General features: G+C 44.8%; 1 protein-coding gene and 1 non-coding gene across 3 annotated transcripts in view; both read right to left on the reverse strand.

Annotated features, from left to right (window-relative positions):
* The window catches only part of kdm4b (lysine (K)-specific demethylase 4B), a 479,386-nt gene extending 463,723 nt beyond the window's left edge, over window positions 1–15,663 (reverse strand). Inside the window, exon 1 of one of the 2 annotated variants that reach the window (XM_043720917.2) lies at window positions 15,507–15,663. The gene's annotated coding sequence lies outside the window, so the exon portion shown is untranslated. The remainder of the gene's footprint in view (window positions 1–15,506) is intronic. The other variant, XM_043720921.2, reaches the window with a different exon arrangement.
* LOC122539226 (U6 spliceosomal RNA) lies at window positions 7,676–7,782 on the reverse strand. The gene has a single exon (XR_006309005.1). It is a non-coding gene; the product is annotated as a U6 spliceosomal RNA (small nuclear RNA).
* Window positions 15,664–16,021: the final 358 nt, after the last annotated feature.

Raw genomic sequence — 16,021 nt, forward strand, 5'->3', positions numbered from 1 at the left:
CCAGAACTGAACACAATATTCCAAATGTGGTTTCAAAAGGGAAATATAGCCCTGGAGCAAAACCTCGCAGCTCTTAAACTCGATGCCCCTGTTAATGAAAGCCAAAACACCATATGCGTTCTTAACAACCCTGTCCACTTGGGTGGCAACTTTGAGCGATCTATGTACTTGAACACCAAGATCCCTCTGTTCCTCCACACTGCCAAGAATCCTGCCTTTAATCCTGTATTCAGCATTCGAGTTCAATCTTCCAAAATGCATCACTTCGCATTTATCCAGGTTGAACTCCATTTGCCATTTCTCAGCCCAGCTTTGCACCCTATGTCGCGCTGCAGCAGTCCTCTATATTATAGACGACACCTCCAACTTTTGTGTCATCTGCAAATTTACTAACCCACCACTCAACCTCCTCATCCAAGTCATTTATACAAACAACAAAGAGCAGAGGCCCAAGAACAGAGCCCTGCGTGACCCCACTCAACACTGTCCTCCAGGCAGAATACTTTCCATCTACAACCACTCTCTGCCTTCTGTCAGCCAGCCAATTCTGAATCCAGATAGCCAAATCTCCCTGTATCCCATACTTCCTGACTTTATGAATGAACATAATGCAACATTCCAAGGCCTTTCACAGCAGGGTTCTGAAAGTAAGTGTAAAATACCAAGTTACATAAGGAGAAATCGAGATGGCAGAAAAAGAGGCAGAAAAGATTTACAGGAATGGCTGTGTGAGCACGGTCAGGGACAAGGGACCTTAGCTACGTGGCTAGATTGGAGAAGTTTGGATTGATCTCTTCAACCTTCTCTGAAGAGATCAATCCAAACTTCTCCAATCTAGCCACATGGCTAAGGTCCCTCGAATGTTGTGTCAACGTTTAAAATATCTTCTCCCCAGCCTCTGCCAAGGAATTAAAACAAAGATATCCAATTTGTAAGAAAGCTGATTAACATGAACAGCAGCAGTTATAACTTATTCCAATTTTGTAATTGAAAGACTAATACCATAGTTTGGTTATGTACAATTGCACGTCAAGTGAATAAACAAAGCATTGACTGTACCCAAGAAAACCAAAAACCTCTCCTACAAATATTTACATATATTTGAGATGCTAGAGAGTCCAATAACAGAGAAAGTGATGTCTGCAGATGCTGGAGATCAGAGTCAAAAAGTGTGGCACTGGAAAAGCACAGCCGGTTAGGCAGCATCCGAGGAGCAGGAGAGTCAACATTTCGAGCATAAGATCTTCATCAGGAATTTTTGGTCTGAGAACTGACCTGACTCATTACCTTCAGTAGGGAGACCTGAGACAGTGGTCTTTTCTCTACTGTGCCTTGACAGCAACTGCCCCAAGTTTTAGTACATCCCTCACCACGTAATCCTGGACCTTGCAATGTGCAGCAATCAGGGTCAACTCCTTGTTCTGGAAGACCAACATGTTTCAGACAAACCAAAGACCATCATTCACTAGCTTGATGGCCCTCTTGGCACAGCTGATTTTTGTCTCTGTTCCCCAGGATGCGCATTGACTGTAGAGCACAGAGACCTACGTCACAGTGCTGCTGGTGATGAACTTTGACAAAACATTGCATCTTACTCCAGAATTCCTTTGCTGAGGCACATTCCAAAAGGGAGATGTGTGACAGTCTCAACAACCTCACCAACCCCCAGTCATTTTCTGTCAAATGACAGACAGTCTGCTCAGGAAACCACTCAACAGGATCCACCCTCGCCTATTCCCTCAGGGTCTCAACAACACTGTGCACTGACCACTTCCTGATGGACTGGTGACCAAAAGGTATTTCTCTTTGCAAATTTCAGTGAAGGCCAGGTGAAACGGAACTGTCGAACCACTGGGAGTGTTCTGTGGCAGCGAGGACAGTCCCATCCTTCCAAACACCAGGGACAGGTAGAACCTCAGCACGTAGTGACACTTGGTGTTTGCACATGGAGGGTCTGCACACAGCTTGTTGTAGCCACACAGAAAGGTGGCCATCAGGATGAGGGCAACATTGGATAAGTGAAGGAACAACATAACCAGAGTTTTGGACATGAAGTCCCTGCAGACCCAATCCATCTTAGGCTTCCAGATGAAATGGAAGATGGCTCGGGTGACTCAAGTCCTCTGATCTGATAAACCTATGGCGACTTTACTATTTACCACCCCCTCCCCCGTCACAACTGAGTTCCTTTGAACAGAGAATGGGATGGGTTTGATGGTACTGTTGCAACAAGAATTAATCAATCAATCATTCTCAACCTCAGCTGAGCTTTCAAAATAACTTCTTTATCTCAAGGACTGTCTGCTTCCACCAAGATACACAGTCTGCCTTAAGTCAATTTCTGATGAAACGTTCAACTATCACTCTCTACTCAACTATCCTAATGCTTTCCTGGTCAGCCTCCATAAACTTAAGCTCATTCTGAATGCATTTTTATATCCTTGTACAAACTTCTGTTCACCAATCATTCTTGTGTTTGTGGTCTTACATTGGCCCCTGCTCCTTGAACATTTTATTTTAAAGTTCTATTGCCTGAGTTCAAACATTTTTATTGTCTCTCCCTTCCCAAACTTCAACTTCAAGCTCTACAACCTTCCAAAAGTTCAGCTTCCCCTGTTGCCCACCCTACAGCCAATTGGGCTTTCAAGCACATAGGGAGAGAATTCCAGAGCTTTGAGCCTAAAACTAGCTGCTCTCTTCTCCCCCACCCCCCCCCCAAGTACAGCTTAAAACGGATCACCAAGCAAATTTATCTTCTCTCCTCAGACCACTACGGGAAGGTCAATGTTAGTCTAATTACAGTGATGGTGTACCCTACAATGATTTCCCACATTTAAAAGGTGCTGTAAAACTAAGTAATTTATAAAGCATAATGCTACCCTAAATTAAGCACAGGCCTTCCCCTAACATTGTTAACCAATGACACTTGCTGAAGCTTTGGATCTGTCAATCAGAAATAAGACCTGTTGATTTTTCTTTTCACTAGCCCTTAGATGTAAAATCAGCCCTACCACTAACTGAAAAGGGTTAAACCTGTCACCTTTCAGGTCTGTATGATGGTGTACCACATGTTACATAGCCACATATTGTGTTAGCAGCAGTTTCAAATAGGAATCAAGGCTGAGCTTCAATAAAATCTTTCATTCAAAGTGATAGTGTTATTGTACAAAGAGCAAAGAATAAAGGACACCTGCCATGAACAAGAACAGAGTTGTATTGTATAGAATTTTACCATATTGTGTAAAATATTTCTATAGTTATCATTTTCATCTCCTGTGCAAACTCAAAACCAGAGCTGAACAAAAGTTCCAGAGACACAAAGTCCTACAGCAGAGAGACAGACCCTTTGGCCCAAACTGGTCCATGCCTACCAAGATGTCCATCAACGCTAACTCCATTTCCCTGCACTTGGCCCATTATCCTCCTAAACCTTTTCTATCCATGTGTTTATCCAAATGCCTTTCAAAAATGTTGTTAATGTACCCAACTCATTTCATTTGTGTACCGCCCTCTAAAAATAAAAAGTTGCCCCTCCGGTTCTCTTTTATTCTTTCCATCTAACCTTAAACTGAAGTCCTCTAGACTGCATTTCCCTAACCCTGGGGGAAAAAGACTGAGTGCATTTACCCTATCCACACCTTTCATGATCTTCTACAAGATCCCTCCCCCAGTCTCCTATGTTCTAAAGGAAAAAAAGTTCTCGCTTATCCAACCTCTTCCTATAACTCAGACCCTTGAGTCCTGGAAACATCCTTGTAAATTACTTCCAATTTAATAATGTCCTTCCTGTAGCAAGGTGACCAAAAACCAAACCCACACTCCAAGTGTGGCCTCTCCAACATCCAGTACAACTGCAATATAACTTCCCAACTTCTATACTCCAAGCCCTGACTGAAGGTGGTCAGTGTGCCAAAGGGCTTCTTCAATGCCCTGTCTGTGACTCCACTTGCACTTGAACACAAAGGTCCCTCTGTTCCACTACACTCCTTAAGGCCCTACCATTCACCATGAAATTCCAACCTTGATTTGACTTTCCAAAATGCAAGACCTCACACTTGTCTATATTAAACTCCATTTGCATTTTCCAGCCCACCTCCCCAACTGATCAAGGTCCTGCTGCAATTTCTGATAACCTTCCTCACAGTTTACGACACTGCCTATTTTAGTGCCATCAGCAAACATCCTAATCATGCCTTGTACATTCTCATCCAAATCACAGATATACGTAACGAACAGTAATGGGCCAGCACTGATCCCTGAAGCACTGAACCACTAGTCACAGGTCTCCAGTCCAACAATTATCCTTCCACTATTACCATCTCTTTCCTACCATCAAGCCAATTGTGTTTCCAATTCCCCCTGGATGCCATGCAATCTAACCTTCCAGAGCAGCCTATCATGTGGAACTTAATCAAAAGCCTTACTGATATCTATGTAGACTAAATCAACTGCCGTGCCCTCATCAACCTTCTTGGTCACTTCAAAAGAACTCTACCAAACTTGTGAGGCATGATCATCCACACACAAAATGATGCTGACTATTCCTAATCAAATGCTGTCTTCCCAAATGGAAGTATATCTTCAAAGTTTGTGAGAAGATTTGTAGCTCGGGTGCTCGCTGTTGTGGTTCTGTTCGCCGAGCTGGGAATTTGTGTTGCAGACGTTTCGTTCCCCCGTCTAGGTGACATCCTCAGTGTTTGGGAGCCTCCTGTGAAGCGCTTCTGTGATGTTTCCTCCAGTATTTATAGTGGTTTATTCAACCCAAACTCTGGGTCAGATATGTAGATGACACCTTTGTAATCATTAAAAACACAAATAGAAAACACATACCAGATCATCAACGCCACACTCACAGGAATCAGATTCACTAGAGAGGAAGAAAAGGACAACCAACTCCCATTCCTAGACGTGATGGTACAGAGAACACTGAACGGAGAATTCACCACAAAGGTATACAGGAAAGCCACACACACAGACCAAGTCCTAAACTACGAAAGCAACCATCCCAACACACACAAAAGAAGTTGCATCAAGACACAGTTCAAAAAGGGCCACAACACACTGCAGCACACCAGAACTGCAAAAAGAGGAAGAACACCTCCTCTACAATGTATTCGCCAAAAACGGATACCCCCGCAATCTCATCAACAGATGCCTAAGAGAAAGACAACGGAATGAGGACATGCCACAACCCAAAGGACTAGCCACGTTACCATACATCAAGAACATTTCTGAACTGACAGCCAGACTACGACCACCACTAGGACTCAACAGCACACAAACCAACAGCGACTCTCAGACAACTCACCAGGACAAAGGACCCGTTAACCAGCATGAGCAAAACCAACGTAGTGTACAAAATCCCATGCAAGGGCTGCACAAAACACTACATAGGACAAACAGGAAGACAGCTAACGATCCGTATCCACGAATGCCAACTAGCCACGAAACGACAAGACCAGTTACCCTTAGTAGCCACACACGCAGATGACAAGCAACACGAATTCGACTGGGACAACATTACTATTATAGGACAAGCCAAACAGAACAGTCAGGGAATTCCTAGAGGCATGGCACTCATCCACAGATTCAATCAACAAACACATCGACCTGGACCCAATATACCGGCCACTGCAGCAGACAGCTAGAACTGACAACCGGAAGCGGCAGAGACAAACCACTATCAACGCCGGAGGAAACATCACAGAAGCGCTTCACAGGAGGCTCCCAAGCACTGAGGATGTCACCTAGACAGGGGATGAAATGTCTGCAACACAAATTCCCAGCTCAGCGTATAGAACCACAACAGCAAGTATATCTTATCTCTCAGAATCTTCTCAAGTAACTTGGGGCAGCATGATGGCTGTGACTGGCACTGCTACATTCCAGCACCAGGGACCCAGATTCAATTCCAGTCTCAGGTGGCTGTCTGTGCGAAGGTTGCAGATTCTCCCAATGTCTGCGTGGATTTCCGCCAGGTGCTCCCACAATTCAAAGACGTGCAGGTTAGATGAATTGGCCATGCCCAGTGCAGCTGTACAGGACATTGGTTAGGCCGCTTCTGGAATATTGTGCACAATTCTGGTCTCCTTCCTATCAGAAGGATGTTGTGAAACTTGAAAAGATTTACAAGAATGTTGCCAGTTGGAGGATTTGAGACAAAGAGAGAACCTGAATAGGCTGGGACTGTTTTCCCTGGAGCGTTAGAGGCGGAGGGGGTGACCTTATGGAGGTTTATAAAATCATGAGGGGCATGGATAGGTAAATAGACAAGGTCTTTTCCATGGGATGGAGGGAGGAATCGTCGTCGAGAATTAGAGGGTATAGGTTAAGGGTGACAGGGGAAAGTTACAAAAGGGACCTAAGGGGCAACTGTGCACACCGAGGGTGGTGCTTGTACAGAATGAGCTGCCAGAGGAAGTGGAGGAGGATGGTACAATTGCAGCATTTAAAAGACATCTGGAAGGGTATACGCATACAAAAGGGTTAGAAGGTTATGGGCTAAGTGCTGGCAAATGGGACTCGATTAGGTTAGAATATCTGGACGGGATAGACCGACGGGTCTATTCCGTGCTGTATTCCTCTATGACTATCAGATGCCCACAGTGTTCAGGGATGTGTAGGTGCATTAGTCAGGGGTAAATATAGGATAATAGGGTAGGGGAATGGGTCTGGGTGGGTTACTCTGGAGGGTCGGTGTGGACATGTTGGGCCAAATGGCTTGTTTCCACACTGTAGGGATAACATACGTATCAGGATGTTTGGCTTCCCGGTATTTAGTTCCCTGCTTTTTCTTTGCAGCCCTTCTTGAATAAGGGCTTGAAAGATTCACTACCCTTCAGTCTTCTGGGACCTCACCCATGGGTGACAATGATGCAAACATATCAGCCAGGGCCCCCACAATTTCTTCCCTAGCCTCTTGGATATATCTGGCCAGGACCAGGAAGTTAACCCACCTTCATATATTCTAATAAATCCAACACCATTTCTACTATGAGATAGACTGTCCCCAAGATACGACCACTAACTTCCCCCAAGTTCTTAAGACTTCATGTCTTTTTCCACAGAAAACACAGGAGAAATATTCATCGAGAACCTTGCCCACCTCCTTTGGTTCGACACATACATACCCACCTCAGTCCTTGAGAGGTCCTATTCTCTAGGAGAAAGTGAGGATTGCAGAAGCTGGAGGTAGAGTCACAAGTGTGGTGCTGGAAAAGCACAGCCGGTCAGGCAGCATCCGAGGAGTAGGAAAATCGACATTTCTGGCATAAGTTGCCAGAAACATTGATTCTTCTTCTCCTTGGATGCTGCCTGATTTGCTGTGCTTTTCCAGCACTTTTTTTTAAAATTAGATTAGATTCACTATAGTGTGGAAACAGGCCCTTTGGCCCAACAAATCCACACCAACCTTCCAAAGAACAACCCACCCAGACCCATTCCCCTACATTTACCCTTGACCAATGCGCCTAACACTACGGGCAATTTAGCATGGCCAATTCACCTAACCTGCACATTTTTGGACTGTGGGAGGAAACCGGAGCACCCAGAGGAAACCTACGCAGACACGGGGAGAATGTGCAAACTCCACACAGACGGTTGCCCGAGGCGGGAATTGAACCCAGGTCCCTGGCGCTGTGAGGCAGCAGTGCTAATCACTGAGCCACCGTGCCCCCCCAATATGGAACGCTTCACAAATTTGCATGACATCCTTGCACAGGGGCCATGCTAATCTTCTCTGTATCGTTCCAATTTTAGCATATGTGTTGCCGAAGCAAGCACATTCTCAGCTCCTGTTCTCTCTCTAGTTATTCTTTTTCCTTTTAAAATACCTCTTTGGATTCACCCTAATCTTCTCAGGCAAGGCTATCTCATGCCCCCTTTCCATCCTCCTGATTTCCTTCAAACATAGAACAGTACAGCATGGTACAGGGTTTCTTCAGTAAACTCCTGTATACCTACATACCTCCAGGGATTAATTTGATCCCAGCTGCCTGTATTTGAGCCATATCTCCTTTTTTCTGGTTAAAGCCTCAATATCTCTCAATCATGGTTCCTATTTCTGTCAATCTTGCCTTTCACCCTCACAGGAACATATAAACCTTAAACTTTAGCTATCTCCCTTTTAAAGACCTTCAACTTGTCAGATATACCTTTGCCAACAAACTACTCTAATCAACCCTGCAAGGTCCTGTCTTATTCCATCAAAATTTGTCTTGCTCCAGTTTAGAACGCGAACCTGTGGCCCAATTTTGTCCCTTTCCATAACTATTTTAAAATTAATAGAACTATGGTCATTGGTGCCAAAGTGCTTCCCCACTGTCACCTCAGTCACTTGTCCTGCCCTATTTCCCAAGAGTAGTTAGAGTTTTGCCCCTCTTCAAGCAAGACCCTCTACATACTGCTTGAGGAAACTTTCCTGAACACACTTAAATTCCACCCCATCCAAGTCTTTAATGCTTTGGTAGTCCCAGTCTATGTTAGAAAAATTAAAAACCCCTACTACGACAACCCCATTGATCCTACAACTCTCCCCAAACTCCGTGCATATTTGTTTCACTAACTCCCGTTGACTATTTGGGGGCCTATTGTACAACCCCATCCCCTTATTTGTTAGCTCCACCTACAAAGTCTCACTAGATAATTCTACAGTTACTTCATTTGATTATTACTGTAATAGTCATCTTAATCAAAAACTTACTCCCTCTTCCTTCTTTCGACCAACTCTGTCCTGCCTAAAGCACCTGTACCTCCCTTAGCCAGGTTTCTGTATTGGCTATAATATCCCAGTGGAGAAAGTGAGGTCTGCAGATGCTGGAGATCAGAGCTGGAAATGTGTTGCTGGAAAAGCGCAGCAGGTCAGGCAACATCCAGGGAACAGGAGAATCGACGTTTCGGGCATAAGCCCTTCTTCAGGAATGAGGAAGGTTTGTCCAGCAGGCTAATATAAAATGTAGGGAGGAGGGACTTGGGGGAGGGGTGTCGGAAATGTGATAGCTTATGCCCGAAATGTCGATTCTCCTGTTCCCTGGATGCTGCCTGACCTGCTGCGCTTTTCCAGCAACACATTTCCAGCTATAATATCCCAGTCCTGCATACCTATCCATAGCCTGAGCTCATCAGCCTTACCTGTCAGACCTCTTGCATTAAAATAGATGCAATTTAATCCAACAGGCATTCCTTGCTCCCTGTCACGTTCCAGCCTGACCTTCACTTTACTATTTCTGATTACGGCATCTCCTTCCAACATCGCACTTGCCTCCATGCTGACGATCGACCCACCACCCTGTAATTAGATTAAACCGTCTCTGGAGTACAGCAACTTATCTCACATTATAAGTCACATTTTCCGATTAATTAGCATTAGCAAGCCTGGCCACCAAGATATTGGACTCCCTCCAACTCAGATGTAATCCGTCCCTCTTGTACAGGTCAGCTCTGCCCCAGAAAAGATCCAAATGTTCTAAAAATCCGAATAACTGTCCCCTGTGCCAATTCTTTAGCTGCACATTCATCTACCATATCCTACTGTTCTTACCGTCACTTGCACATGGCACTGGAAGTATATGGAAATTACCACTGTGGGGGTCCTGGACTTTAAACATCTTTTGTAGCTCTCTATCACCACTCCACAGGTCCCCACCCCTATGTCATTTGTGCCAACACACAATGACTTCTGGCTGCTCACCCTCCCCCTTAAAAACTAGGAGAAAGTGAGGACTACAGATGCTGGAGATCATAATCGAAGCGTGTCGTGCTGATGAAACCGTTCACCAGGAATAAAGGGAAATTCCTCATTCCTAAGGGCTTACATCTGAAATGTCAACTCTGATGTTACCTGACTGGGCTTTTCCAGCACAACACTCTTTGACTTCCCCTCGAGAACGTTCTGCAGCCACTCCGAGACATCCTGGAACCTGGCATCCGGGAGGCAATGCACCATTTTGGATTCCCATTTATGGCCCAGAATCTCCTGTCTGTCCCCCTATCAAGCCTCTTATCACTAAGGTCCAGCTTAACGTTATCCTTTCCCACTGTGCCCGAGTGCCAGCCGTCCAATGATTCGCTTTCATTGTGAAGTGTTAATGGAGTACAGACCTTATCTCACATTATAAGTCACATTTTCAGATTAATTTATAATTTCTGATAGTCTCTAGATAAATTTAAAGGGGTGGCACAGTAGCTCAGTGGTTAGCACTGCTGCCTCACAGCATCGGGGACCCGAGTTCAATTTCAGCCTCAGGCGACTGTCTATGTGGAGTTTGCACATTCTCCCCCTGTCTACGTGGGTTTCCTCTGGGTGCTCTGGTTTCTTCCCATAATCCAAAAGATGTGCAGGTTAAGTGAATTGGCCATGCTAAATTGCCTATAGTATTAGATGCATTAGTCGGGGTAAATATAGGGGTGGGGAAAACGGGTCTGGGTGGGTTGCTCTTCAAAGGGTCGGTGCTGACTTGTTGGGCCGATCGGCCTGTTTCCATTATAAAACGTTCTCAAAAAAATTGTTAATCAGCCAAACTAAAATCAAAGGAGAAAGTGAGGTCTGCAGATGCTGGAGATCAGAGCTGCAAATGTGTTGCTGGAAAAGCGCAGGTCAGGCAGCATCCAGGGAACAGGAGAATCGACATTTCGGGCATAAGCCCTTCTTCAGGAAAAGCCTTCTTCCTGAAGAAGGGCTTATGCCCGAAACGTCGATTCTCCTGTTCCCTGGATGCTGCCTGACCTGCTGCGCTTTTCCAGCAACACATTTCCAGCTAAAATCAAAGGAGCATATTTCTGCAGATGCCGGAATCCGTACTAAAAATTGAAAATGCTGGAAATCAGTGGGTCAGGCAGCATCCAAGGAAAGAGCAAGCATTGAGTTTAGATGAGTCTTCAGAGCTGGAGTGAAGTGTGGAACAACATTTATGGTGGAGGAAGCAGATTGATGGTGGAGAAAGGGTGTTGATAGTGCAATTAACTAATCATAATGTGAGAATGGCAGAACAATGGCACGTCTAACTGCCAAACTGGAAAGATCAGGCAGGAGGCTGGAAGAACACAGCAAGCAAGGCAGCATCAGAAAGTGGAGAAGTGGACATTTGGGTGTAACCCTTCTTCAGGACCTGGGGGGGGGGGGGGGGGGGTAGGAGGACCTGCAGATAAAGGGGGTGGTGGAAGCAGGGTGGTGAAGTGGGGATAAGTGAAGACAGGTAGAGGATACAGCAAGGTTGGTCAAGGGGAGGAATGAATCCGGTTGATGGCAAGGAGGAGTGGAAGGGAGGTTATTAGAAATTGGAGAACTCAATGTTGAGTCCTCCAGCTGTAGGCTGCCCAAGCAGAAGATTCCTTCCATTAACCAGCCAGGTCATATCCTCTGTCTTCACCTATCCACCACCCTGCTGCTATCACCCCGTTTATCTGCAACTCCCTCTACACCTACCGAGCCCTGAAGAAGGGTTACGCCTGAAACTTAGACTTCGCCACCTCCTGATGCTGCCTGGCTTGCTGTGTTCTTCCAACCTCCTGTCTGTCTATTTTGGATTCCAGCATCTGCAGTACTTTTCATCTCTAAACTGGAAAGATCAGACAGACAGCCAGAGAGGAATTGGGGGTGTGAAGAGGGCAGAATAGGACATGGTGACAGAGAACACAAGGTAAAGCTGAAAGGCTGAAGGAATGGAATTCCAACCACAATTTCCCCCCCATTATTGCATAAATGTCACCCCCCCCATACACACATCATGTCAGCTCTGAAAGAGTCATTAGCCTCAAAAGGTTAGCTTGGTCTCTTTCTATGCATGCTGTCTGACCTGCTGTGACTTCAAGCATTTTCTGTTTTCAACTCGTAATACTTGGAAATCTACCCAATTACCAGCATGTTCATAACAGCTGCTCAGATGCTAGGATGGAAAAGGGCAACAAAATATAGCAATTACCTGAATAAGTGGCCATATAAAAATGCTTTGGCACAAGCAGTGCCCACCCACATCACCACTAATAGCCCTACAACGAACTTTCCTTCCATAGAGTTTCTAATAATATTCAGAGAGGAAAAATAGGCACTTTGACACTGGTTAGCATTTTTAACATCAATGCAACACTGGAATAACCCAATTGCCTTTCATTGGCTGCTGCATGGCAATTTCCTAATAACAGATTAGGGAGAGATTACAAATTTAGAATCCCACTACTGTTTGTAAATCTGAGTTTTAAATCCCACTGGCACACTATTCACAGGGGTATTAGCTCAAGTGTTCATGCCATACATATTGAACATATTACCACTAATATTGCATGGGGAATAAAATCTAAGTTTAGTCAAATGTACATTAATGTGATAACACCCACCTTTTATTGCACAAGTCATTGCATATGTTGCTCTCGTCACTACCCAACTCAGCACTAAAAAGGTTCGAAGCACATGAAGATAAAATGTATAATTGCATTGTCGGGCATTTGCTCACAGCTCAAATTTCACAGCATAAAATGTCTCAAAAGGTCATAATTACACTGAACAGAAACCCCAGTGACAACAACGATCCCAAATCGCTCAACCGTACAGGGAAACAGCAGGAAGATTGGAAAAGCAACAGCAATTGCAAAATCTACAATTAGGGGAACTAAAGGCATTTCTGCAGCAAATTCAGGATGGTACATTGGTTCACTGGTGCCAGGTTCCCGATGAAGGGCTTACACCAGAAACATTGATACTCCTGCCTCTTGGATGCTGCCTGACCTGCTGTGCTTTTCCAGCACCACACTGTCGACTCACGGGTGCCAGGGTCAAGGACATAACTAGATTGCAGAGCATTCAAGTCTTAAGGAGGAAGGGAAAAAGTGGTGAACAGGAGTGCTCAAAAAACCAACAGCATAGATGGAGTGAAGCATGGGATCCTGCACGCAGATTTTAAGTAGCACCATAAGCAGTATATACTACGTTTATGTCTGAATGACTCTTGGTACTGCACGGTCAGAAGCAGAAAGACAGGACGACAGAGCAAATTACTGCACGTTTTAAGACAACATGCTAGGAGAGCTTTTCAATTCCTGGGACATTGGAACCATTTCAAAGGGTGCTGAAGCTGGTTGAGGCTAGACAGATTCAACCAGAACACAGTCAGAACCAAAGGCTTTTCGGGCAGTATTAATAGTAAGGGTTTAAACTAACTTAATTGGGGAAGGGGGATGAGAACTTGACCTTGCTTTCCTCAATGTTTACAATGAATTGGAAGAGACAAATAACACTAGAGTAAGTAATACTAAGATTGCTAGGAGAAAAGCAAGTGCAAAATAGTTTAATTAGGTTAACAGTGCACGTATGTGAATAAAGAGTGTAGTGAATAAGGCTGCTGAGTTCCAACTATGCATAGTCAGGTGGGAATATGTTGTGGCAATAATGGAATCCTAGTTCAGAAAAAAAGAGTAAGACTATTAAATATTCCCAAACAAAAAATGTTCAGCAAAGATTAGGGGACAGAACTGTTAAGGTTGTTTCTGAAGAGTTGGTTCAGGAACAGTTGAGTTACATTCCCATGAGGGGCAAAGATAGGACAAACAAAGCCAGAGCTTCCCATAAGACAAAAGGGAGAGAGTAAAGCAAAACAGACAAGAAAGGATGCATTTAACAGACACCACATCAATATGTTTCTAGACAGTAAATAGGGAAAACTGTTCCCACTAGCAGATGGCTGAAGGACACCAATTTAAGTTAAATGGCAAAAGAATTAAAGATAACACAAAGGAAAAAATAACTTTATACAGGTGACTAAAATCTGTCATTAATGCACAGGAATCAATTTCAATGGTAGCCTTTCAAACAAAAATGGGAATGTTTGCACAGCTTTGGAGAAAAGGCAGAAGAGTCGGACGAGCTCTCGCAGGGAGCCAGCATATACACTGAATGGCCTTCTCTGTACTATAGATGGAAATGTGTTGCTGGAAAAGCGCAGCAGGTCAGGCAGCATCTAGGGAACAGGAGAATCGACGTTTCGGGCATTAGCCCTTCTTCAGGAATGCTCATTCCTGAAGAAGGGCTAATGCCCGAAACGTCGATTCTCCTGTTCCCTAGATGCTGCCTGACCTGCTGCGCTTTTCCAGCAACACATTTCCATCTCTGATCTCCAGCATCTGCAGACCTCACTTTCTCCTTCTCTGTACTATAATCTTTTAGCAACAGTTAGTGACAATTTGCACTAACTTTCACATTTAACACTAATTTCCACATTACAGCAGATGCAATTTAAACTATAAAATTGTGAAAGCTGCAATTTGCTCCTAACCATATTCAGCTCACATTTTATGCAGAAACTAACCCACGTCCCATTTCAAACAATTACAATCCAACATCACATCTACAAATTCTCAGAACTCTAGCAGAGCACATCTGCACTTGGATCTTTGATCAGGAATAAACTTATCAGTAGGAATAAGAGACATGCAATTTACATGCATACCAATTTCACAAGTTTAGAACTGACATTTACATGTATTACGCATCCATACCTCTCATTTTATGTAAGCTGTTCAGTTAACAAATATAGGCACTTGGGACTTCCATTTCTCAGTTTGTTATCTTTATTCAAAGATCTTCCTAAATTCGGGTTACCATGCCACCACAATCTCTCTCCTACCCACTTGTCTTTATTTCACTCTGATTAGTATTTCAGGCAGGAGCCAATGTTGGACTGCCATCAGCTTCATCAAATAACATAAGACAGAAAAAAACAACAATTTGGGGTGTAACAGCTTTGGCTTATGCAAGCGATAATGATATAAAACCTGGATGATTCTTTCTGATCACCCTTCCTCGCTGGGAGCATGACAGCCAATTACACCAGAGAAGTTAAAAGACAAAAGATTTAACTGGGAAACTTACACGATCAAAAAACATTCAAAAAACAAACTGATGGCTAAAATTTGAAAAAAAGGACCATTTAGAGTGTTTGATGTGCACCCTTCGCCCACAATCTGAAAGTTTAGATCAGAGTGGTGCTGGAAAAGCACAGTAAGTCAGGCAGCATCCGAGAAGCAGGAAAATCGACGTTTCGGGCAAAAGCCCTTCATCAGGAATGGAGGAAGGGAGCCTCCAGGGTGGAGATATAAAAAAAATCTGAAAGGCTGAGGGAAGCTTATCCTTTTGGTTAAGCACAGACCCTCAATGGACTGGCCATGCCAACTAATCCGCGTTTTCTGTTTGTTGCCCCAGATTCCTATTTGATATAGCACCTCCTCTTGTGGAGAGGATAGTGAGGGAGGCAGAGAGACACCCTTCATCAAACCTACCCCCATTTCCTCTATTAAATAAGACGCTGATGATTAAAAGACATAATGCGGGGTGTACAAAATAAAAGCAGCATACCCCCATCCCCCTGACAGTCAGTGACACTGCCTCTGAGTGACTCCCCCTCGGCCTGGGCCTGGGCCTGGGCCTGGGCCTGGGCCTGGGCCTGGGCCTTGACCCTTCGCCGCCCCGACAACTAACCGGGTGCCCACAACTCGAAAGGCCGCTCCCGGCCGTTACTCACCAGCAAAAGGGGGCCAGCTGACCACTCACTCCGACAGCAAACTGCTCACCCGGCTGAAAGATAAAGATTTTAGGGAACAACGAGTAGGTGGGGGGGGGGGGGTTGGAGGTCGGGGTAAGGAATAGATTCACTGAAGCGCAAAAGATAATAAACGGGGGAAGGGGAAAAAAAACTCAGAGACAACCTAACCTAATGACAAACACCCGCCATGTCGCCTTCTCCTATTGGTTGTGTTGAGTGATTGGTGGAGAGTGACCGCTGACGATTGGGTAGGCGTCACGTCAACCATAAACAGGGCGTACCCGCCCCCTGCGGAGGCGCTTCCGCTTATCAGGCTTGGTTGCGAAGCGCGGCGCCTACGTGATAAAAGCGGTCCCTGCGCGGCTGACAAACCAGTGCGCCCTGTGAAAGTAGTGCCGCAATTTACCACCCCCCGATAGGTGCGTTCAAACACCTGCAAAAACCACAAGCGCGGAACCTTTATCTAATTACGGAATTTTCCAAGTGTCCTTGTT

This window comes from Chiloscyllium plagiosum, unplaced genomic scaffold (genome assembly GCF_037043375.1).
Source record: "Chiloscyllium plagiosum isolate Xiang-an unplaced genomic scaffold, Cpla_swu_hap1 HiC_scaffold_28, whole genome shotgun sequence".
In the NCBI taxonomy this organism is placed as follows: Eukaryota; Metazoa; Chordata; class Chondrichthyes; order Orectolobiformes; family Hemiscylliidae; genus Chiloscyllium; species Chiloscyllium plagiosum.